At 43.3% G+C, this 25,209-nt stretch overlaps 1 pseudogene across 1 annotated transcript; it reads left to right on the top strand.

Annotated features, from left to right (window-relative positions):
* The first annotated feature begins 4,046 nt into the window (after window positions 1-4,046).
* Window positions 4,047-18,840, top strand: LOC309619507 (neuronal acetylcholine receptor subunit alpha-6-like; annotated as a pseudogene). Its single transcript, XR_014249858.1, has 6 exons — window positions 4,047-4,162; window positions 5,779-5,918; window positions 13,996-14,040; window positions 14,758-14,867; window positions 14,969-15,946; window positions 17,994-18,840. The product of XR_014249858.1 is annotated as a neuronal acetylcholine receptor subunit alpha-6-like (transcript).
* The last annotated feature ends 6,369 nt before the right edge of the window (window positions 18,841-25,209 follow it).

The raw sequence follows: 25,209 nt of genomic DNA, 5'->3' as shown, positions 1-25,209 counted from the left end.
AATGAGTGCCATATATATATATATATATATATAAATATATATATATATATATATAAATATATATATATATATATATATATATATATGAATGTATGAATGTCATGGTAAACAAAATAGCTCAAACTTTTCGATCTAGTCTATTTTGGCCACTGTTATATATATATATGACATTAGGATTGGAGTCCTTGAAGTAATTTGATTTAGTATTCAGCTTGAGAGCTATCATAAGCCTGTCCTGTAGCTCCTTGACATTTAAAATGCCTCTTTACACAGAAGGAAAGGGTCACTGGCTAGCCCAGCAGGATTCAGGCAGTGTAACCACAGGCTCTAAAGCTTTCCTCCCTCTGTGATTCCAGGTCTTGTCTGGGTGGATCACCTTTATAATCATCTTGCCTTTACTATCTCACTGGTTTATGCATAAATATAATCTCCATACACTGTATTTATGTACTAGATCATTCCCTCAGTCAAATAAACACCCACGCTCACTGCTAAAGATGGAGCTATCAAACATGACCACAGCCTTTAAGAGGTTGTCTTCTGGTTCGGGTAGGTGGTTTGGAGTTGGCGTTTCCATGCCTTAATTAAGGTTCCTGAGGGTGAACGCTGCGGTTGATCTCAAACACCCACTCCACCCCGATGGTTAGGCTTTAAGTCACTAGTCAGTTCCATGCTCCTTGCCTGTGATTGATTTAGGATTGGGTGGGTGACTTGGTTCTGACCGTTGAGATGAAGGGGAAGTCTGCTGGCGGCGGGGGTCTTTCCTTAGAGAGTCACAGGAGACAGACTTCTGGTCAGATGTGGTGGGCTGGAAAAATGCCTCTCATCCAACTGAAACTCCATGAAAATGCTAAAAGGGATTAAAAAGAGGATAAGTTCATAAGGGCGAAGGTGATGGGAGAAAAGGACAACACTTTGGAAGCTAGAAGAGAGAGAGATGGATGATAACTGAATTAATGAAACCTAAGCCTGCAGCAGAGAAAGCCCTTAGTCAGTGGACTCTGCAGGGTCCCAGAAAGGCCAGGAATTGGAAGCACTGGACACTTACGAAATGAGGGATGTATGTGAGGTAAGCATTTTTCTGATGATGAGGGGATAGTTTAAATGTTTTCTTTGAATGGGAGAATGTATTTTCTTTACAAGCTGTTAAAACATATTCTTCCTGAATATATTTAAAATATATTTTTAAAATATTTTAAAATATATATTTAAAGTATATTCAGGCCTGAAAGTGACTTAGTTGTGTTACCTATTTGTACTGGTAAGAGAGGGAGTGAAAATTCCATGAAAAATTGGGTAGGGAGAGATTAAACGGTTTATGTTACGAGTTTAATCACATTTTTCTGATGAGGAAGGGCTGAGGGAGCTTCAGTAACTTGCTCAGCATCCGCCAAGTGAGGGTCAGGGCCAGGATCCAAATCCAGGTCTGACTCCAAAGTCCACGTTCTTTCCTCTGCCTTCTTCCCCTCTGGTGAGGTTACTCTGTGACCCCCCTTCCCCACTCTGCACCTTGGCAACAAGGACAGATGCCTGCAGGTTCCTGGAGGAAAGGGGGACCGTCCCAGAGAACCCCTCCTCTACAGGGGCTCTTTATGCTGACAGGTGATGGCCATAGAGAAGGATGCTTGGATAAAACAAAAGACCTGAGACAACAGTTTTCCTGAAAGGCTGTATCCATTAGAAAGTGTGAAGAACAAATCGATCAAAGTCTGGGCAATAGAAACGGTCGAAAGTGTTGGTGCTTTGAAAACAGCCAACCTGATTTGGGTTTTACCCTAAAAACTAGGGAGGCACTGCCCCATTTGGGGGTGTGAGGTGGCTTTTTATCCATCATGATAAAGTGTTGTCCTGACGCCTTCTGTCTGCCAACTCCACAGGACACTTCAGCAAAGGACAAAAAGCCCATCTGCTAAGAGGACAATTTGAGTAACATCTTAAAGTGACATATCTGAGGCACCCAGCCCAGTGCCTGGTCTAAGTTTGGTGCTAAATAAATGATCGTTCCTTTTTCGTTCCCGCAAGAGATGTGAGGCCAATAGAATTTTGAGGGAAACCGTTAGTCTGAAGTCTGCACGATTGCCAAGTGTACAGTTTCTGTGATGATGTCACAGAATGTTTTGATAGGAGGTCCCTGAGAGACCATCTTCGGCTCTGACTCCTTTCCCCCAGCTTTATTGAAGTATAGTTGATGAATAAAAAGTGTGTATATTTAAGGTGTACAATGTGATGATTTAACATATGTTACATTGTGAAATGATCACCACAATCAGCCCAACACATCATCACTCAGTTACCGTGTGTGTGAGGGTGTGTGTGTGTGTGGTGCAGAAGTGGTAAGAACACTTGAGGCCTCTTTTCGTAGCAAATGTCAAGAATACGATAACTGTAGTCACCACCTTACTGTACATTAGATCACCAGAACTTGTTCATCTGGTGACTGCAAGTTTGTACCCTTCAACCGACATCTTCCCGTTACCTGCACCCCAGCTCCTAGCAACTACCGTTCTGCGCTCTGCTTCTATGAGTTTGACTTTTTTAGATTCCACACAAAAATGAGATCATACAGTATTTGTCTTTCTCTGGGTTATTTCACTCAGCATAATGTCTTCCAGGTTCATCCATGTTGTTGCAGACGGCAGGATTTCCTTCTTTCTCACGGCTGAATAATATTCCATTACATATATGTATATGTATATCACAACTTCTTTATTCATTCATCCATCGATGGACACCAGGTTGTTTCCATATCTTGTGAATAATGCTGCAATGAATGTAGGAATTCAGATATCTCTCTGAGAAATTGATTTCATTTCCTTTGGATATATTCCCGGAAGTGGGATTGTTAGATCATATGGTCGTTCTATTTTTTAATTTTTTGAGGAACCTTTATACTCTTCTCCATAGTGGCTGCACCAATTTACATTCCAAACAGTGCACACGGGTTCCCTTTTCTCCACATCCTCACCAGCACTTATTACCTCTTGTCTTCTTATAGTACCATCTTAATAGGTGTCAGGTGATAGCTCATTGTGGCTTGATTTGCATTTCCCTGATGATTAGTGGTGTTGAGCTTCTTTGCATATACCCATTGACCATCTGTGTCTTTGGAAAAATGTCTGTGCAGGTCCTATTTTTCAATTGGGATGTATTTATTTATTTGCTATTGAGTTTTATGAGTTTCTTACATATTTTGGATATAAACCCCTTTCCAGATACATGGTTTGCAAATATTTCCCCCCATTCTGTAGGTTGCCTTTTCATTTTGTTGCTAATCCCCTTTAACCAACACCAAAATCTGACCAGAAGGCCTAGCTCATCAGAATGTTACTGACACTAAACTTATAGAGGAAAGAAGCAAATGATAAGAAAACCAGTTGGTGACAAGGATGTATAAATAAACATAGAACCGTCTAGACAGCACCCTGTGTTCAGTATTCGTTCTTCTCATTCTCAGACAGCTAATCTCTAGTCCTGGAGGGTGATTCCTAAACTCAGAAGGACGAGGCGCTAGAAGTCAGACAAAACCAAATTAATCCTGTTCTCTGTGAGGCACACTTTACCAGGACTCCTGTTCTAGAATGTTTTCTGGTAACAAGGTTAAGCCCTGACGAGCTAGAGATCTCGGTGAATCAGAATACACTGATCGGGACCTGCCAGGCGCTTTGCCTACAGCTGGAGCTCAGGAGACGTGTGTTTGCTCCCCCCAGGACCGGGGCTGGGAAAAGATGCACCACAAAGATGCACTAAGCACATCACAGTTTTCTGTCCCCTCTCGGTGCCGTCTGCCCAACACCCCCGTCCTGCTTCTCTTCCCGTTCCTGCACGAGAAGAGATGTAGGGTGTCAGGAAATGGGCTGACTCATCTGACATCAGATTGAGTCCTTTTTATTTGCCCTTTTGGTTGGCCTCAGTCTCTGATATTGGGAACGACCATGTTATGTTTGTGAAGGTTTTCATTTCACAGAGGACACTTGGACTGCAGTGGACTCTGGTGATTAAGGGTCTGGTGTGAGTGGCTGCCTGATAGCTCTTTGTTTCCCACAATCCTTTGACTAGAAAAAGAAATCAGAGTGTGTTTTAAACATGCTGCCCCGCGAGGGTCAGGGATTCCTTCACTTTGGGCTGTGTCTCTGGTGGTATGTATTCACACTTTGCTTCAGAGGTAGGTTTTATTTCTGCCTGTTCTCATATTCCCTTTTTAGCTACATGTATTTCCTAGTTTTATTTTCCTCCTTTTCTAGTTGTGCTTGGCTGAGCAGAGATGAGATATGCTATGGATAAATATGTAGAGTGTCGGCACAGGAATTACTCCTCTTATAGCTGCTAATTAATCTATTCATTTTTAGTTGGTTGGCTTAACATGTAAAATGAGATTTCGGGGGGATGGGGTGGGGAGGACAAGGAAACATTGTAAACCATGTTTTATTTTATTTTCCCAATGAAAAATAGGCAAAAATAACAATGGCACAGTTTTCTATCCATCTCCTCTATGGATGTATTCAACTTCTTTACCTGTATTTAATATTTTTTCAAAACTGTGGTTTATTAGCTGATGCTATTCCTCAGTCTATGAACGCTTCCATTTTGTAGGTAATCATCTTCATTTTGGGAAATATGTCCTAAGAGTAAGATCATTCATTTTCAAAGTTAAGGCTTAGAAACGGACAGCTGCTGCTCTGTCCATGTCCACAAAGCCACATTTCCACATGCTGTCGCCTTTTCAGGGACTCAAGGAGGGTTTATCTGAAATGTCTCAAAGGAAAAGAGAAACCTCAAAGGAGGAAAATGGGTAACAGGAGGATTTTTAATTATCTGTTTTATGTAGAAATATTTCTATCTTTATTAATTATGATGGCAGACAATGATGTTTTACATCTAAAATTGTTCTTTCCTGCTGAAATCTCAGTGTTTCCAAATGCATCTGTCAAACAACACTTTTTATTTAGTAATATAACAGCTATCCTTTCCTTTGTTTTTGCCTAATGAGTTGTTCAGCCCCTTACATTTTTTTTCTTTCAGGGTATAAATCCCTTTGGGAAACTTATAGAATAGTATTTCAGGTATCAAATTTGAATTCTATAAGGAAAAATATAGAGGGGGCCTTAATGAGATGAATTATGTCAAATGAAGGCAAGTAACCTAATTTAATGCATTCTTGGGAATATACAAAGAGACATGCATTACATTACTGTCTAAAATTTAATGACTGAAAGTGCTATTGTTTAAGAACTTTGGGGTTTCTATAAAAAATATTTTAAGTAAATTTTTCTTAGAAACTTTGCACTCTCACACATCTCCAAGAATTGAAATTCAAAGTTGATTTTAAAAAGGAGGAGGGCTTAAGACCTTAATGAAATTACTAGTTCTTTAAGTTTGATTGAAGAAGGTTCCCCAGCTACACACCCTGCTGGTTGTAGAAACAAGAGACCAGTCAGATCAGTATTTTGACAAGAAAGGGCGGGACTTTTCTTTAATTACCGGATCAGTAAGATGGTGAGTTCTGTTCAGCGACATAACTTTACACTGTGGTGCCATAGACTTTAGAAGTGCTCTTACCAACATCATTTTGTTTGCTAGCGCACTAGTCCTGAGATGCCGGTATTACTCTTGTCATCTCCGTGGTGAAGGTGAGCAGCCTGGCCAGGAGGGGCAGGTGCAGTGGTGCTGGGGGAAGCTGGTGTCCCGCACCCGCCTTCCCGGGATGGAAGCCCCTGGAACCTCCCCACCAGCCGGCATCCTTTCTGCTTCTCTAACCCCTCTCTCTGTATGGTGCCACAGGATGTGCAGGCTGTGAGTCCGAGGAGAGGCTCTTTCACAAACTGTTTGCTTGTTATAACCAGTTCATCAGGCCCGTGGAAAACGTTTCCGACCCGGTCACTGTGCATTTTGAAGTGGCCATCACGCAGCTGGCCGACGTGGTAAGCGCAGGGGGGGCACCACGAGGCCTCGGAGGCCCCAACTCTGAGGGGTCCAAGCAATTCCCACTCACTGCACTGGGTAAATAAAGGGATTTTTGAACGCAAACAGACACAAGTCTACAGAGTGCTGCCCTTCAAAGCCGGTCCGTTGGGAGGGATCCACTGTCCCCAGGGTTGCTGTCATTATTCCCCTTAAGGCGATGTTTTTCTGGAAATGCTCTCAGAACCAGTTTATGAAACAAAGAGGCGAAGGGGCATTTGAAGGGGGAATACAAAGGGAGCTAACTTCATTGTGCACCTACTATGCACCAGTGTCTGCACTTAGTGGCTGTCATCTGCATTTTACAGCTGGGGAGAGGAAATATCAGGTAAGAAACTTTCCCAACGTCAGACAATTACAGATGGTGGCACTGGGGTTCAATCAGCACTGTTCAACCCCAAAGCTCATGCTCTTCTGACTCCGTATAAGAAGAATTGCTTTAAGTCTCCTTTGTTATAGAAGAAAGAGAAAATTCACCTTGTTTCACACAGGGTTCCATCCAGCCCTGAAAAACTGATGGGAATCTGGAGGTCTTAGTTTAACTTATTGCTACCCTGTTTAAGGGCAAGGAGGACTAGAGTTCTTTCTTTTGAACAATCTTCACACCCTAGATGCTGGGAGAGGAGGTGTGGGACCTGACACCCTAACGGAGGTCAGGGTTCCGGGCTCCAAGGCATGGCAGGGCCAGGCTGGCCTGAGGCACTGGACTCGGACCAAATTCCAGGAATAGGCAGGCTCAGGACGTAAGGGGTAAGGGACGCCAGGAGCATCTCTGAGACAATGGTGCACAGACCGAGGGAGCAGCCCAGGCCCTGGACGGGGGCCGGTGGGGCCTCCTTCCTCTCAGCTTTGCCTGGAGAAACAGTGGTGGCTCCAGGTGCACCTGGGGGAAGACATCAGTTATGGATATGAAGTCCGGGCTCACCATGTTTCTCCGGTCCGTGCTTCCCAGCAGACTGGGCTGACCAGTCCTCTAGCTTCTGGCCCAAGCTGGAAGTGTGTATATGCTGATAAATACTGATTTTTAAAAAAAGTAAGCCAGATGTTTTATCTCACTTAGATGGGCCCACTCCTTCCTTTAATAAACATTTATTTAGTACCTATTCTAATCCCGCCTCCCCTCTCCCCTCAAATAGCTTGGCACTGGTTAGTGGTCTCCTACCAGGCTGGAAGCCACACTTGGTATGAATAGGGCTGTTATGAATGGAGAACTGGACTGAGTTTCCCCTAAAGTTTGTGATGCAGCATCCCTTCAAATCCATGATCTATACACCCTTTCAGGACATTGTTCTGAAGATGGTGGGTGGAGGATTGCTGAATACAGATTTTGGTATTTGCGTTTGGCTGCTATCAGAGATTGAAAAACACACACATGCTCTCTCAGCTTATATAAAACAAGTTTATTTCTTTCTTATGTAATAGAAATCTAAAGGTTAACAGCCCAGGTTAATACCAGGTGGCTTTGTGGTAGTGGTTGCATCATGGTGTTTGGTTGCCCAGGTTGTGCACTGCACAACTCCTGAGGATGTTAATCACATGAGCTATGATGCTAAAAGCATAAACTGTGACAGGGACCAAGGTTCCTTCTATCTTTCTATGTCACCATCCTTAGCATGTGATTTCTTCCCTCAGTGTTGCCTTGTGGTCCAGGATAACTGCTGATTTTCACTCATCATATTCACATTCTTGGCAAGAAGCAGGAGGAAGAGAGAAAGGGGCACATACCAGACATCTGTGACTTCCTTAAGGAGTTTTATTAGAAGTCCTACTGACAGCTTCTGCTTCCTAGCTCATTGACCACCCCTAGCTGCAAGAGAGTCTTGAGAAATGTAGTTTTTTAATTGAAACGTTATTTATTGAAATAATCATAGATTCACTTGCAGTAAGAAATAATAGAGCCCTTGTATACTTTTTTGACCAATGGCAACAACTACTGTGTCTTTCATTTCTAAAATTTTGTCGTTTCAAGAAAGCTATACATAAATGGAATCACACAGTATGTAACCTTGTAGACTGGCTTTTCCACTCAGCATATCAGTAGTTCATTTCTTCTTTTTTTTCTTCCAGTTTTATTGAGATATATTTGACATACAACACTGTATAAGTAAGGTGTGCAGAATAGTGATTTGACTTACATACATCATGCAGTGGTTGCCGCAATAAGTTTGGTGAGTCATTTCTTCTTATTGTGAATAGTATGCCATGGTATTGATGGAGCACACTTCGATTGACCTTCCACTGGTTGAAGAACATTTGGGCTGATTCCAGTTTTAGTCTTTTACAAATAAAGCTGCTATGAACATTTGTGTACAGGTTTTTGGGTGAACATTAATCGTTATTTCTCTGGGATAAATGCCCAGGGGTGCAATTCCTGGGTCATGTGGTAGTTGTGTGTTAGTTTTAAAAGAAACTGCCAAAATGCTTTCCAGAATGGCTGTACCCTTTTACATTCCTACCAGCAATATGTGAGTGATCCAGTTTATCTACAGCTTTGCCAGTATTTGGTATTGTCACTGTTTTTTATTTGAGTTATATTAGGTATGAAACGATATCTCATTGTGGTTTTAATTTGCATTTCCCTAATGATTATTGATATAAAACCTCTTTTCATGTGCTTATTTGCAATCTGCATATCCTCTAAGGTGAAATGTTTGCTCTCGTCCTTAAGCCCATTTTCTAATTGGATTGTTTGTTTTTACTATTTAGTGTTGAGAGTTCTGGCTATATTCTAGATACAACTGCTTTGCCAGTTTTGTGGTTTGCAAATATTTTATCCCAGTTTGTAGCTTATCTTTTCTTCCTCTTCACATGGGCTTTCACATGAAGTTTTTAATTTTGATGCGGTCCGATTTATCAATTTTTCCTTTTATATGTCGTGCTTTTGGCATCAAGCCTAGTAATTCTTTGCCTTATCCCAGATCCTAGAGGTTTTCTCCTATGTTTTTCTAAAAGTTTTATTTATGTCTTATGTTTAAGACTATGATCCATTTTGAGTTAATTTTTATATAAGATATGAGACCTAGATTTTTGTTTTTTAGACCTGTGGGTGTCCAATTGCTCCAGCACTATTTGTTGAAAAGGCAATCCTTTTCCCACTGAATTGGTTTTGCACCTTTGTGAAAAATCAGTTGAACATATTTGTGTGGGCCTATTTCTAGGTCCTCTATGCTGTTTCATTGATCAGTGTGACTCTCCCTCCACCAACACTGCACTATCTTGATGACTGTAGCTGTAGAGTAAGACTTAATATTGGCTACAGTGATTCCTGCCTCTTTGTTCTTCTTTGTCAAGATCGTCTTAGCTATTCTGAGGCCTATGCCTAGAATAAGCTGCCTATGTCCACAAAAAGCCTTGCCCTGATTTTGATAGGAACTGCATTAAACCTGCAGATCAGTTTGGGGAGAAGTGACGTCTTTACTCTGTTGAGTCTGCTAGCCCATGAATGCGGGGCGTTTCTCCATTTATTTAGCTTTTCTTCCTTCAGGATTTTGTGATTTTCAGTATACAGATCCCGTTTGTATTGTTATGTGTATATGTAAGTATTTTGTTTTATCTGAGGGTGACTGAAAATAGTACTATGCTTTTAATTTTGGTTTCTCCATGCTCATTGTTAGTATATAGAATTCTAAGACTTTTGTGTATTGATCTTGTATCCTGAGATCTTGCTGAACTCACTTAGTTTCAGCATTTTTATAGATTCCATGGGATTTTCTTCGTAGGCAACCTTATAATCTGCAAATAGAGATAGTTTTGTTTCTTCCTTTCCAGTCTATGCCTTTTCCCCCTTTTTCTTGCTTCATTGCAGTGGCTAGAACTTCCAGTACTATGCTGAATAAGAGTGGTGACAACAGACATCCTTGACCTGTTCCCAGTCTTAAGGAAAAAGCATTCAGTCTTTCACCATTTGGTATAAAGTTAGGTGTAGATGTTTTGTAGATGCTCTTATCAAGTTGAGGAAATTTCCCTTTATTCCTAGTTTCACAGAGTTTTTAATAATGAATTGATGTTGAGTTTTGTCAAAAGCTTTTTCTCCATCAATTGATAAGATCACATGGTTTTTCTTCTTTAGTTTGTTGATATGGTAAATTACATTGATTAATTTTTGAATGTTGAACCAGCCTTGCATCCTGCTTAGTCATGTGTATAACTTTTCATACATTGTTGGATTCAGTTTGCTAATATTTTGTTAATGATTTTTGCATCTAAGTTCATGAGAGATATTGATCTGTAATTTTCTTTTTTCCTAATGTCTTTGTTTGGGTTTGTGTCAGGATAATATTAGCTTCACAAAAAGGATTTGGAGTTGTTTCCTCCTCTTCTATTTTCTGAAAGAGATTGTGGAAAGTTGGTATTGATTTTTCTTTACATATTTGGTAGAATTCTTCAGGGAAACCTACTGGGCCTGGAGATTTCTTTTCCAGGAGCTTTTAAATTATAAACTCAATTCTTAAATGACTATAGGGTAGTCAGACTGTCTATTTATATCACTTTTCAGATTCTTTTCCCTTGTTGTTTATTACAAAATATTAAGTATATTTCCCTGTGCTATACAGTAGGTCCTTGTTAGTTTGTGGTTTTTGAGGAATGGGCTCATTTCTTTTAAGTTGCCAAATTTATGATAAAATTGAAGTTGCTCATGGTATTATCTAACTTTTTAATGGCTATAGGTTCTGTAGTGATAGCTCCTGTTTCATTCCTGATATTGGTGATTTGTGTCTTCTCTCTTTTTATTTTTGTCAGTCTTGCTAAAGTTTTATCAATTTTGTTGTTTTTCCCACAAAGAATCAGTTTTTTGTTTCATTGATATTCTTTCTTGTTTTCCTTTTCAACTTTATTGATTTCTGTTTTATCTTTATTTTTCCTTCCTTGTACTTGCTTTGGGTTTATTTTGTGCTTATTTTTCTAATTTCTTGAGGTAGAAACTTGTGTTATTGACTTGAGACTTTTTCTCATTTCTAATATAAGCATTTAGCTATAAATTTTCTTATCAGCACTTTTTTTAGCTATGTCCCTCATATTTTGATATATTGTGTTTTTGTTCCCATTCAGCTCTATGTGTTTTAAAGAATTTCCTTGAGACATTCTCTTTGACCCATGGATTATTTAGAAGTTTAGTTTCCATGGGTTTAGAGATTTTCCTGTTGTCTTTTGGTTATTGATTTCTAGTTTGATTCCATTATGGTCAGAAACACACTATGATTCCAATTCTTTTAAATTTGTTGAGGTTTGTTTTATGGCCTATGATAAAGATATGCTCTGTGTTGGTTAATATTATATGCATGCTTGAAAAACTGTGTATTCTGGTGTTTTTGAGTGGAGTATCTATATATGTCAATTAAATCCTGTTGGTTGATTATGTTGTTCAGATTTTCCCTATTTTTGCTGATTTCTGTTGAGTTTACTGAGTTCTATTCGTTTCTGAGAGAGAGATATTGAAGTCTCTAACTGTAATTGGGGATTTGTCTGTTTCTTCTTTCAGCTCTATCAGTTTTTGTTCCATATAATTTGAGACTCTGCTGTTTGGTGCATATATGGTCAGGATCATTGTGTCTTCCTGGTGGATTGATCCTTCTTTCATTATGTAATGTCCTTCTTTGTCTTTAGTAATTTTTTTCCTCTGCATCTACTTTGTCCAGTATTAATATAGCAATTCTTAGTGGTATATTAGAGTCTACTTGTCCTCATGTGGGGCACCAGAAGTCCCTGTGGGCCATATTCATTGTCGTCACTGAGCCATGGTGAGGTCTGGGAGTGACTGTGATGCAGTACAGCCCAGATGCACAATTACCAACGCCCTTCTAGAAGACTATAGGCCGTCTGCTGCTGTTTGAGCCTCAGGCTTGGCCTTAGAGCACCAGAGAGCTCTACATGGAAGGGTGTTTGCTGCTGCATAGAATGAACTTGGCCACAAAGTTTAATGAGTGGATGATCTTCAGAGTAAGTGTATCTCCACTGTCCCTCTCATGGGGCCAGGGCAAAGCCCCTGCCCAGCGTTTTTGATGGCCTGGCATATCTGACATGACAGACCTGAAGGCTCTCAAAATGTAGCCCACCTGGCCTTTCTGGTCTCAGTCTCTGAGTCTGTTGCTGCTGCTCCAGAATCTAGTCCATTTGAAATTGTAACTCCAATCCTTTCATTGAACCACGTGTCAACTAATTTATTTTCCCAAGAAGGAGACGCAGGGTGATGGTCCCAGGAATGTGGGGTGGTACTGTGGGCCTCTGGCCTCCTTCAGCTGGGCTGTCTGATAGCAGTTCCCATGGCCATAGGTGCGGTCTGGCATTGGATGGAGAATGGGACTTTCCAGACCCGGTCCTGACCCATAAACTTGGCTGACGCCTCTGAGGGTGTCCATCCACCATGAAGCAGGACCACACCACATGGAGCTTCACCAGGCTGCGGAAGTATCGACGGGGAGACAGGAATACTGTCGGGATGATATTGCCAACTGATTTTAATTCTCAGAATACAACGTTCTAGTTCACAGTGTGCACTAGTTCTCTAACCAGTGTACTAGTGGACAGAGAGGAAGCAGTCGCTGGAAGATGCTTATGACTGTTCCCTCCGAGACATTGCTGGACTGCTAGAGCTAGTCCATTCCTGACTGACAGCCAATGGATTTACTGACATGGCCCCTGCTTGAATCTGCTGGCCACAAGGTATGAGCAGAAGACACTGTCCTTAGACTTGGGTAATTGTAAAGTCATGAGTAAGTAATAGTGCATTTCTTTGCTTGCCCTGACCAACAGAAAACCATGAATGTAACTCCTTTTGTTGACCTTTTAAAACCCTGGGGCTTATCATGACTTGACACAAATGCCTTTGAAGGAGGAAGCTGGTGAGGTCTCCAGGTAGCGTTTTCTGGGGGGCATGGAGAACTGCAGAGCAGCAAACCAGAGTGGGCTGGTGTCCAGCCCTGGCCACTGCTTCCTCAGCCAGTGTGAGGTGTTTACTCTCGAAGGTGCTCATGTGTCTGGGGAAACAAGGTTGGTAAGTTTTGGGAACCCACTGCCGGCCACTGGGTGACCATCAATAGCCTCCAAGTGTTGTGCTGTGAGACTGCTGGAGGTTCTGGATGTGTCTTCAGTAGCTGCTCCACTGAGAGGTAGTAGCTGATTAGGAACACATTATATTTGGGATGTCATCCTGGAACGCTTTTATTCAAGAGACCCATGACTCTTTGCAAGTCATTTAGGTACCTGCTTAAACCACCTCCTCAGACAAGCCTTCCTGGATCATCCTGTCTAAAAGAGACGTGTGTGCGTGTGTGTGCAGACACACATACACACACACACACACACCACTCAATCCCTCTTTATTTTCTTTCATAGGACTTATCACTATCTTACATTACACCATGTATCTATTATTGATTTTCTGTCTCCCCAGCTAATAGCTTAGGCACATGTAGGTAGGGATATTTTCCATCCTGATTACTTCTGTAGCCCCAGCATTTATAGAGCTCACAGTAGGTACTCAATAAATACTTGTTAATGAATGACTGAAGCAATTGGCAGTGGTTTGGGTGGGAGCAGTGCTCTGGGGAGTGGCAGGTTCCAGCTGGCAAACTCCATGGTGAGCTGAGGCTGACACCTTGAGGGGCAGTGGGGCTCAGGACTCAAAACCTAGAGGGTGCTGGGGCACAGCTGAGGAAGAAGATGGCAAAAACAATGATACCCATCACCACCTGCAGGACTTCCCCTCCCTCCCTCCCACTCTCTCTTCTCTCCCTTCTTTCCTTTTATGGGATCAGAAATCCTTATAGGCTGCAGTGGTCAGAAAGGCTTCACAGAAGTGGGACTTCAATCAGATTTGAAAGACAGTCATAAAGCCACATTTCAAAGTCAACAGGGTTGGGACCAGTGTGGAAATATTGTATTTTTGGCTTTTTATAAGTTGCCTTTTCAGTCTTCTTTTTTTCCCTCCATTAGCATGAATAACTCAGATTGGCTATTTTTAGTTGTAATTTTTGCTCTAAGATTCACTTCTATTAGCAAGTACATTTGAGGCTAAAAAATATTGTTTCTTCTTCCCAGGATGAAGTAAACCAGATCATGGAAACCAATCTGTGGCTACGTCACGTACGTGTCTATGTCACACGTTCTTCTCTTGGAATTGTGTCACACTTGTGTGTCAGTTTAACAACGTCCAATGGATAAAATCCACTAGCATTCCCTCTTTGCACCTCCACCTTATGATAGAGCATAAAATATTAACTAGCTCCAAAGCCCAAAGTTCAATCTGGTAACGGCTGGCTGGGTGCAAGCTTCACGGTGCAGAACTGAGTGACAGAGTTCTCTCTGACTGTCCGGGGGTTTCTGCTCTCAAGCCTCCTATTTTTGTCTGAGTCTCGAGCTCCAGAGCCAGATGCTTGCCCACTCTTTGATCCTGCTCTGGGTTAGATCCCACCGTCTGGTTTTATCAGTCAGACCATCTTGTTCTTCCTTCCTGTCTCAACCTTCTATGCAGATTTTGTAACAAACCCATCATCATACACTTGAATTCTCTTTTTAATATTAGCAATGGATTGCTACTCGAGATCGAGCACAGTCCATGGAATATGGAAGCTGAGCCTATAAACTTGGCTAGCTAATTAATAATCAACAGATACTTATCTAATATCTATGTTTGCCCAAAATCAGCTCAGCTACCTTGTTCCCCATGGATTTAATCTTCCAACTTTTGGTAGGAAACCAACTCTTTAAATAAGAAATTTTTCAAAAAGTGGTTGAACCAACATAGAATTAACATTGGAAGAAAGTCAAGAATTTTTTTAAACTGACTTCTATTCCCTTTAGATCTGGAATGATTATAAATTGCGCTGGGACCCAGTGGAATATGATGGCATTGAGACTCTTCATGTTCCTGTGGAGAAGATCTGGAAGCCTGACATTGTTCTCTACAACCAGTATGGGCATCTGACTGCCAGTCTCTTTCCAAAGTTGCCTTTGGTACAGGCTGACCCAAAGCACAGGGGGTGTCACTAATGGTGTCTGATTTACTTTGCAGTGCTGTCGGCGACTTCCAAGTCAAAGGCAAGACAAAAGCTCTTCTTAAATACGATGGCATGATAACCTGGCCTCCACCAGCTATTTTAAGAGTTCCTATCCAATGGATATCACTTTTTTCCCTTTCGATCATCAAAATTGTTCCCTGAAATTTGGTTCCTGGACCTATGACAAAGCTGAAATTGATCTTCTAATCATTGGCTCTAAAGTGGACATGGATGATTTTTGGGAAAACAGTGAATGGGAAATTGTCGATGTTTCTGGCTACAAGCATGACATAAAATACAACTGTTGTGAAGAGATATACACAGACATAACCTATTCTTTTTACATTAGAAGATTGCCGATGTTTTACACCATTAATCTGATCATCCCCTGTCTCTTTATTTCATTCCTAACTGTGTTGGTTTTCTACCTTCCTTCTGACTGTGGTGAAAAAGTGACGCTCTGCATTTCAGTTCTGCTTTCCCTGACAGTGTTTTTGCTGGTGATCACAGAAACCATCCCATCCATGTCTCTCGTGATCCCCTTGGTGGGCAAGTACCTGCTCTTCACCATGATCTTCGTCACCTTGTCCATCGTGGTGACGGTGTTTGTATTGAACACCCGCTATCGCACCCCGACCACACACACCATGCCCACGTGGGTGAAGGCAGTCTTCCTCCGGCTGTTACCCCAGATCCTGATGATGAGGAGGCCTCTGGACAAGAGGAAGGGGACAAGATATGACAAAAACCCCAAAGGCTTCTCTGGTAGGCCAGCCAAAGTCAAGTTTGATCATTGCAGAGAGCCCAAACTTCTTAAAGAATGCTGCCACTGTCATAAGTCCGGTGAGATCGCCACCAGCAAGAGACGATTAAGTCATCAGCCTTTACAATGGATGACTGAAAATTTGGAGCCCTCACCTGAAGTTGAAGATGTAATTGATAGTGTTCAATTCATAGCAGAAAACATGAAGAACCAAAATGAAGCAAAGGAGGTAAATGTATGGCTCTTCTAGCCTGTTCACCCGCAGCAGGCCTGGGGGCCCTGCATAGACATGTCAGATCTTGAATGCGAGTTCTGTTTGCAAGAGAGTCAGTGAGTGGTGCCCTAAGAGCCAGCCCTGTGATGATGCAGTTATGGGTGAACTGCCCTGGGGAGGGGGTGGGGTAAGGTGTAGCCTCAGAGCAAATCTCTGCCTCCAGAAATGTCAACTCAAGTAAAATCTGGTTAAAATAAACAGGGCAAACTTGGTTTATTAAACTGAGAGCCCCTGCATAAGGAAGGGTGGGAGAGGGAAAAGCCGGCTGAGGGGCAGGAGGAAAGCCTGCAGGGCCGCTCACGGTCTGGGAGCCTGGGAGGAAGGTGGCGTGAGCCTCCGGCAGCTCCAATCCCACTTACTCCACTTGACGGGGATCCAGGTGCTGATTGAATGAACCTCAGGGATATTTTTAGCATCAACACAGTCTGCTTCTGTGGCCCAGAGCCTAACTATAGCAGCTCAGACCTCCCCATCCTCCAGAGAGAGAGAGCTCAAGAACTTTATGCCAATTTTCCATACCATCAGAATGACTAGCTGGGGGCCTCTGAAAACTCCTGCCGCCAGGGGTCTGGGTCTGACCTGATGGCAGTAGCCATCATCCTTATCTCCTAATGAAGGGACATGGCAGACCTGAAGTCCACCCATTGGTGCTGAGGCGGACACGGGCTGCATGTCACACAGGCCGGGGAGGGGGTGCATCAGGGGCAGGTGAGCCTAGGACTCCCCTCTGTGGTGACAACTTCATCAAACTAGGGGACAGTTGCTTCTGACTTGATCACCACCAGGTAGGGCTCTTGGAAGTCGGGGACAGGAAGGACGTGAGAGATGTAATGAACTCTCCCTGACCAGCGTGATCCCGAATTCTAGAGAGCCACCTATGCCTGATGGGGGGCCCATCACATCGCACGTCCTACACCCCCCGCCTCAAACCCATTTCCCAGACTTGCCAAGGAGTCAGAATGTCCCGTGGTGCCCATGACAAGGGTAGATGAGGTGTCACCTGCCCTATCAGTAAACGAAGGGTGTTGCGCCCATCAAGCCATCAACCACTGCAGTCGCCCCCAACTGTGCACCCTGAGAGGATTCAGGGTGGAGAAAAGAAGGATGCTGGCCCTAGATAGCTAAGTTGCATATCAAAGGAATGATTTCCATGAACCCAGACTCTTGCATCTTCCCATACATAGAAAAGCACTAAATTCCTTAACTTGAGATGTCTGGTTTTCTTTAATTAACAGTAATCTTTTTTTTTAAAGTTTTTAAAATTGAAGTATAGTTGATTTACAATGTTGTACTAATTTCTGCTGCCTAGCAAAGTGACTCAGTTATACACATATATACATTGTTTTTTGGTATTCTTTTCCATTATGGTTTATCTCAGGAGATTGGATAGGGAGGAACCACGATATGTAGGAGGTTTTGCAACAAAAACCAGGTGGTCGGAACATCAAAGGATTACTGTTGCTGTCAAATGCAACAAAATGCTCTGTAACAGTAATCTTTCGATGTTCTGGCTACCTGGTCTTTGTTGCAAAACCCCCTCTATGCCCTGACTTTTCCCTTACCTCTTCAGCGCAGTCCCTCAGAGCGACCTGAGAGGCTGCCTCCCGGGCTTGAATTCCTCAGAAAATCCACTGAATAAAACATAATTCTCAACTGTTAGATTGTGCATTTTTTTTTCAGTCAACGCAAAAGTGGAGCTCTCCGAGCAGCTCCTTCTGGGGCGCTGTCTGCAGTCAGGGGAGGTCCTGTGCGCCCACATAAGCCTGCTCACCCTGCAGCCCGCTGTCCCAGGACTGATGGGGCGCACGCACCCACCCTCTGCAGACAAACGGAAGTCCTCTGTGTGCTACAGAGGAGACACGGGTTAACCAGAATCACAGGGATATTTGCTTTAAAATCGCCAGGAAATCTTCTGTGAAAAGGAAGCAGCTTATTCATGAGACAAAGCTTATCTCCCACGGTTCTGATTTTTTTTTACAGCTGCTTGACTTTTGTCTTTCAGGTGCAGGACGACTGGAAATACGTGGCCATGGTGGTGGACAGGCTGTTCCTGTGGGTGTTTATGACCGTCTGCGTGTTTGGAACTGCGGGGCTGTTTCTCCAGCCACTCCTGCGGAACACAGGACATTCGTAAGATGGATTTTCCCTTTAGCTTCAGAAACTTACAAGACACTGTGTTTGTTCCATGTTTCCCCCACCACAAGGAAAGGGATAGAAAGCTTCGCACCAAGTCCCCATCTAGATGGGAAAAGAGGACTTTATTGCCAATCAGGAGCCTGGATGCCCTCCCTTGGGGCACAGAGGAGCACTTTATGATCCCAGTGTCTGGGATCTGACACTGGAGCCCAGAGCTGGCAGCGCCTGCAGGCTTCTCTTGTCTGTACACGTTTGGCTTCCGGGGCCATGACCCACCCACAGAACAGCAAACCGTGGGATCAAAGTCAAGCCACGCTAAGAGGTTCTTTTGCTTCTCCAGTTTATGGGCTTCTCAGTATAATGACACCTGCCAGACGTGAAACTCTGGACCTTGGACTTGCTGACCTCTGCAGCACCTGTGAACTTGTGTATGCTTGCTTTCTCCTGCACAGCTCTGTGATGTAGAACAGACACTGCAGCATTATTTGATACATTATTTGGTAAAAAAAGTATCAGCAGGTAGTCAGTCTAACCAACAGGCTGTATTTACTCCCCTTTTAAAAACTCTTATTGAAGTGTAGTTGATTTACAATGCTGTGTTAATTTCTGCTGTACAGCCAAGTGACTCAGTTATACATATATATGCATTCTTCGTCATGTTCTTTCCATTTTGGTTTATCACAGGATACCCTGTGCCGCACAGTAGGACCTTGTTGTTTATCCATCCTATATATACTAGTTTGCATCTACTAACCCCAAACTCCCGGTCCTTCCCTCCCCCGCCCCCCATATTTAATTATCATTCATCTGGCAAGAGGCTTGAGTGGTGACAATGCCACAGTCCCGGAAATAGGTTCTGTCCATGCACTTGGAGCTTTGTAGGAAAAGTCGTAAACACAGAGATCTCCAGGACCAGGTATCACATGGGGAATGTAACCAGAGCAACGAAAATAAAGCATGACGTGGTCTGGCCGGAGAGACCTGAAGCAACCTTTGCCGTGGGTCCAAAAGTTGTCTCTTCTCATCAGCAGTTTCCATTTGCTCTTTGTAACTAAGACTGAAAAGAAAAGTGTTTCTTCTGTAGGAAATGGTGATCTTGTACCTTTTAGAGCAATTCCCTTTCTGAGAGGGAGAACCTTGGGTATTCTGTTTTATTCTACCCTCGTTTATTATCTTCTTATTTTTTGTATACACTTATTATAGCAGTTTTAAAGATGCATTTTAAAGTAGAAAAAAAAATCTACTCTAACACAGGAACTAATTTCATTTTGCCTTTTCCGTTCTAGTCCTTGTCTAAATGCACACATAATTTGACACCTCAGTTTTACCTTTCGGTTTTGTATTTTGCTATTTTCTCTATATCATGTCAGCAGCATTTCTCCGTGATGTTACGCAGTCTTGAAGTATAATTTTTGTGGTGGCATAACCTCCATTGTGTTGATACTCTACAACTTCTATTACTGATACTGACCAAGGTTCTTGACCTTCCCTTAATCAATAGAAATTGACAAGAGGCCAGACAAGAAACTCAGGCAAGGCTTTATTGGGGCTCCTGAGGTGCCAGGAGTGAAAGGAACGAAAACAAGTAACAGCTTCCCTTGCTCACTCACCAAGGGGGGCGAGTTCCTTACATGGGGTGAGGGTAGGGGTGTGTCCAGGGGTCGGGCTGGAGGGGGGGCTTAGGTGGTCTGCCCACCCCTTAGGTGGGGTTGAGTGCAGGGGGCGTGCAGAGTACCCTGCTTTTGCTCCCAACTCATCGGAAGTGGCTGTTGGGTTTTTTTGGTCTTTTTGTATCTTGTTGTCCATAATTTGCCCCAACTGCACATATACACAGTTATTTTTAGTCCCTTATAGTTTCTTTGTATTTTTTTGCTCAAGGAGACGTTTGTCCAGGTGCAAGCCCTGCAGCAAAGGGTCCCAGGTCCCAGATCCCAACCTGTCTCATTACCATGTGCTAATTCTTCCTTGTCTACCTCATCCTGGAGCTTAAGGCCGGTTGTAGTACCCCAGGCACAAGTCACTCTGTTTTAAATTATTTTTACTCTTTTCATGTCATGTGATTATAGCACCTCTATTTTATCTGTCTTTACAGAGGGTTGCTTGTTTCTTGATACTTTTTTTTTTCTATTAAGCCAAATCACTATTTCAAGTCACTGTTTAAAAGTTTTCATGGTGGTACATACACATAACAAAATGTACCATCGTAACCCTTTTTAAGTGTACAGTTCAGTGGTATTAAGTACATTCGCATTGTTGTACAATCATCAGCACCATCCATCCCCTGAACTCTTTTCGTCTTGCAAAACTGAAACTCTGAACCCATTAAGCAATAACTTTTTAATTTTTTTGCAGGACTGTCACACTGTTCCCCACCGCAGCTGCACCATTTTACATCCTCACTGACAGCGAGCAGGGTTTCACCTTCTCCACACCCTCATCAACACGTGTTAGCTTTCTGATGGTGGCCATGCTAATGGGTGTAAGGTAATATCTTGTGGTTTTGATTTGCTTTTCCCTAACGATGAGTGAGGGTGAGCATCTTTTCATGTACTTATTGGCCACTTGTGTATCTTCTTTGGAGAAATGTGTATTCAAGTCCTTTGCCCTTTTTAAGATTGGGTTATTTGTTTTCTTGTTGTTGCGTTGTAGGCGTTCTATATATACTGGATATTAACCCCTTATCAGATATAAAAAGAAGACTTTTAAGAACTGCAAAACAGGAAGCTGAGAGGAAAGTGCTCCCAGCCAGGGGCGGGAAGCCAGGATCCTGGCTTCTTAGCATATTCTTCTGTGCATGAACAGACATCAGCCTTCCCAGCCCAGCTTTCCAGAAGTTGCTTGGTGATCCTCAGGGGCAGTGACAAACTAGCAACATACATTTTAAAGAAATAAGCATTTGAATAAAAGGGGCATCACAGCATGGAGATGTCTTTGTGTATCAGGTCTGTAGAATCAGTGACTTTGAGAGATGGAACGGAACTCATAGATTATATAGCGCAACTCTTTTTTTAATCTCAAGAGGCAGAGCGGCTTGCCCGTGATCACGTAGCTAACAAATTCAACTCTGAAACCCACATCTCCTGACTCTTAAACCATTTCCCTGCCCCTGGATAATTTAGTCTCTCTCATGAGAAGGGAATGGAAAAAGACAGAAGATCAACTGATTTGGCCCATCTCCTCCCTTCCCATCCCCATGTCCTCCCAAAGGCCAGGAAAAGCACCTTTCACTGTCAGTAATCAGAAAGAAAAAAAGCTTAGAAATGTAAACCAGGTTAGAGAGATGAAGCAGTAAATGCTCTCTTAGTTTAGGAAAGTCAGGACTATTAGTGTCAAAGTTTATTTTAGCCGGGGTAGGGGATACAAATAACTTTTGTGGGCTATATGTGAGTCTTCAGAACGAGATCAGTCATTGCTGAGTTGAACTGCAGACATTCTTGGGAATATAAGTCCCAGGTCAGAGTGGAAGCATTTTTCTCCCTCACTGCCCCAAGCAGGAACACCTGCTTCCCTTGGCTGAGGCAGCAGAGCGGGGGCAGAGGAGAAAAGCTGGACGTTAGCAGATGCTGAAGCGTAAAGAGACTGACCAAAGAGGGGCCCATCATGCGGGGTCTGCTCTCTGCAGAGAGGCTGATTTGCCCCCCACTGGGCCCCGGGCCCTTGCCATCATGCTGAATGTGGGCCTGGGTGCTTGATCTTCTGATTTTTCAAGATACACTGAAAATCCAGCTTTTTATACAGAATCTCCTAGTTTTAAAACGTGGCAACTAAATTAAGAAGCAAAAATAAAGTCTCGGTGTCAGCTAAACAAAACAACCTGCCTGCAGGGCTGTGAGTTGGCAGTTTTTGGCTAAACAAACCAGGGCTTGATCCCTTCTGTCTGGCAAGGTCAGGCAGGAGGGGAAGAGTCAGGGGCAGGGAAGTGCTGGGGTGGGGGGAGGAGGTGGACCCCGGGACCACGGAGCTCCATCTGAGGGCCTAGAGAGTTCTACACGGGCTGTCCCACTGGCCCCAACCTCCCCCGAGGCCTAGGGTGTGCCTCTTGGGTGTAGTGAGGGGACAGCGAGATGAGAACAGGGGCGTCTCCCCTCGCCCATCCCCACTTTTGACTTGGGAACTATCATCTGAACTCTTTAGCAGCAGCAGTTTTCAGCCAGAGCTGCTATTGTACCCCTTACACACACACACACACACACACACACAATTTCCAGCTGGTGTTTGGAAACGTCTAAAAGGGTATTTTGGGTTGTCACAATGAATGACTGGGGTGCTTTGTCACTTAGGGTCTGGGGCTAGGGATGTAAGCCTCCTGCAGTGTGAGGGGCAGGTCAGTGTAGAATTGTCCCAAACAAGATACCCATACCTCGCAAAGGAACGTCTGAGCCTCTCACGGGTGGTCAGTTTGGAGCGCAGGCCTGTGAAGACCCGCACTCTGTGGGCTGGTTGAGGGCAATCACACACCACACCCAGCACGCACTCCACACCCTCTGCACACACCACACACACCACACACCACACACATTACACACACACCACACACCACACACATTACACACACACCACACACACCACACACCACACACATTACACACACACCACACACACCACACACCACACACATTACACACGCACCACACACGCCACACACCACACACATTACACACGCACCACACACGCCATACACCACACACATTACACACGCACCACACACGCCATACACCACACACATTACACACGCACCACACACGCCATACACCACACACATTACACACGCACCACACACGCCATACACCACTCACATTACACACGCACCACACACGCCATACACCACACACATTACACACACACCACACACACCAAGCCCACCACCCACGCCACACATATCCCACCCACCACACACCCCACACGTCGCACCCTCACTGGGTCCTTGGTGCAGAAGCACCCATCCTCCTGGAGAAACAGTAAGGCTCCTCCCCCACTGTGTTTTCCCCTGAGGATAGAGTTCTGCAGGTGGAGGGGACCTGCATCTGTAAACATGGATGTTGATAGTGCTTTCCATACAGCGCTGTTTGGAAGATGGCCTGAGTCAATCTTCACGATGTGTACTCTTCCTTCTGACCTCCCTGTGGATCTTGCACTCTTCTGGCCTGGCGGAGATCACCCCTGAGTGTTCGGGGGCACGTCTAGTCCTGCAGCAGGCCAGGCTGTTCTGCCCTACCGCCGCTATTCTGCCTGCCCGGAGGGGTGTGAAAACGCACACCAGCGGATACACTGCTGCTCTCGGCTAGTTTGCCTGAAACTAAGATTGTCTATGAACCGGAGAAATAACGTTACTTTTATTTTCACTGCTATTTTATTGACATACTGAACAGAAAGTCTTAATACAAAGAAGGAGTATATGTCAGGTTAAACATAAATGGTAGTCACCATGGCTATTAAGTAAACAAATTCACATTAATACATAATAGTAGTAGGTGCTTCCAAGGAAGAATTATGACACAACCAAAAAAATCCATCCCAGCGTAAAGATATTACTCTTTGGAAACTACAGTGTTCTAATGTAGCTAGTTAGAGACCATTTTTAAAAGGACCAAGGTCACAGGTAAGAGTTTCTGTAACTTTGCTGTGTGTTATGGCCATGGGCTATACTTGTAAAGTTACCAGTGGATTAAGGTGGACAGATCACCTTAATCCAGGGATTAGTCTTAACGCTAATGACGAGACAGCCCGATAGCATGTCCCCTTGTGTGGTAAATAGAAACCACACACCATCATCGACGATGTATTCTGCCAACAATACTGAACTAGATTATAGTTGTAACTTCCAATTTACAGGAAATACAGGACACAGGGGACAAGCTAAATGACACCAGAAGCAAGTAACAAGACAAATCCTAAAAATGAGACATTCTTGGGGAAAACTGATCTACTCCTTTCAACAAGTTAGTGACAAGAAAGAAATTAAAATAGATTTAAGAGGCATAGCACTATGGATTGAATCCTACTTTAGACAAGCTATCTCTTAATTTAGGCTATTCTTGAGATAGTTGGGGAAACTTGAATATGGAGTTATTGATTCTTCTAAGTGTGATCATAGTATTTTAGAATTCTTTTAATGTAAGAAAATGGTTCTTTAAGGGGCATACTGAAAATTACACATGCACACAGAGAGTTGGAAATATTGGGTGGAACTGAGCAAGAATACAAATTTGTCCTCATTTTAGACAACTAACCCAATCCAAACTTTGTGATACTGGGTTAATTAATGAACAAATATGATTTAAGCCTTGACCACGTACTCAACTCTCTTAGATGCTGTTGGGGATGTAATGGAGGATATGCTACAGAATAGCTGAGGAAATAAAATTCGCAGAACAAAGCAATAGAGAACAATTATGTTCTAAACTACATATATATCAGAGACTGAAAGCACCACAGGCTCTCGGAGACGGGGGCTCCGAGTGGGCTGCCTGTTCTGTGAGGACTTCATGAGGAGGGGGGTGTGAGCAGGGAACTGAAGGATGAGAACAATTGAGGGCAGCTCTCTGTGTGCCCTCACCTGTGTGTGCCCACATGTGTGTGTTCCACACCTATGTGTGTGCCCGCATGTGTGTCCTGCACGCTCACATGTGGGATGCAAAGTTGTATGGGTCTTCCAACATCCACTGGTTGGAGTTAGCTGGAACATTTTGCCCGCAGATTTGTCTTGCTAAACATTTGAATGTAAAATTGCTTTGCTTTGAAGTTAGGTTTTGTAGTTACTCCTTAGGGTTATCGTGCTATATAAATGTTTATCCTTTCCCACACTTGAGACCGTTATCCCCTCCCAGTCTAGCTGGGACGAGGCTTAAGCTTTGTGCACACATAGAAATGCTTGACCTTTGCTGTATTTGTGTCTGGTCAGAAAGAGGCTTGGCGTGGAAAGTGTTTCACGTGGCATTTTTCATAATTTAAAACTGAATTCAACTCTAAATGCATCTTTCCAAGATTAGTACTGTCATTTACCCAGCAAACTAATGAGCTAAACAAAGTTAAGTAATGAGTTAAGTCAACACTGTTCTCAATAAAAAGAAGAACAGTGATTT

This window comes from Balaenoptera borealis (assembly GCF_965194805.1).
Source record: "Balaenoptera borealis genome assembly, chromosome: 21".
Lineage (NCBI taxonomy): Eukaryota > Metazoa > Chordata > Mammalia > Artiodactyla > Balaenopteridae > Balaenoptera > Balaenoptera borealis.
Note: the sequence above shows the minus strand (reverse complement) of the source record. Positions and strands in the feature narration are given on the sequence as shown.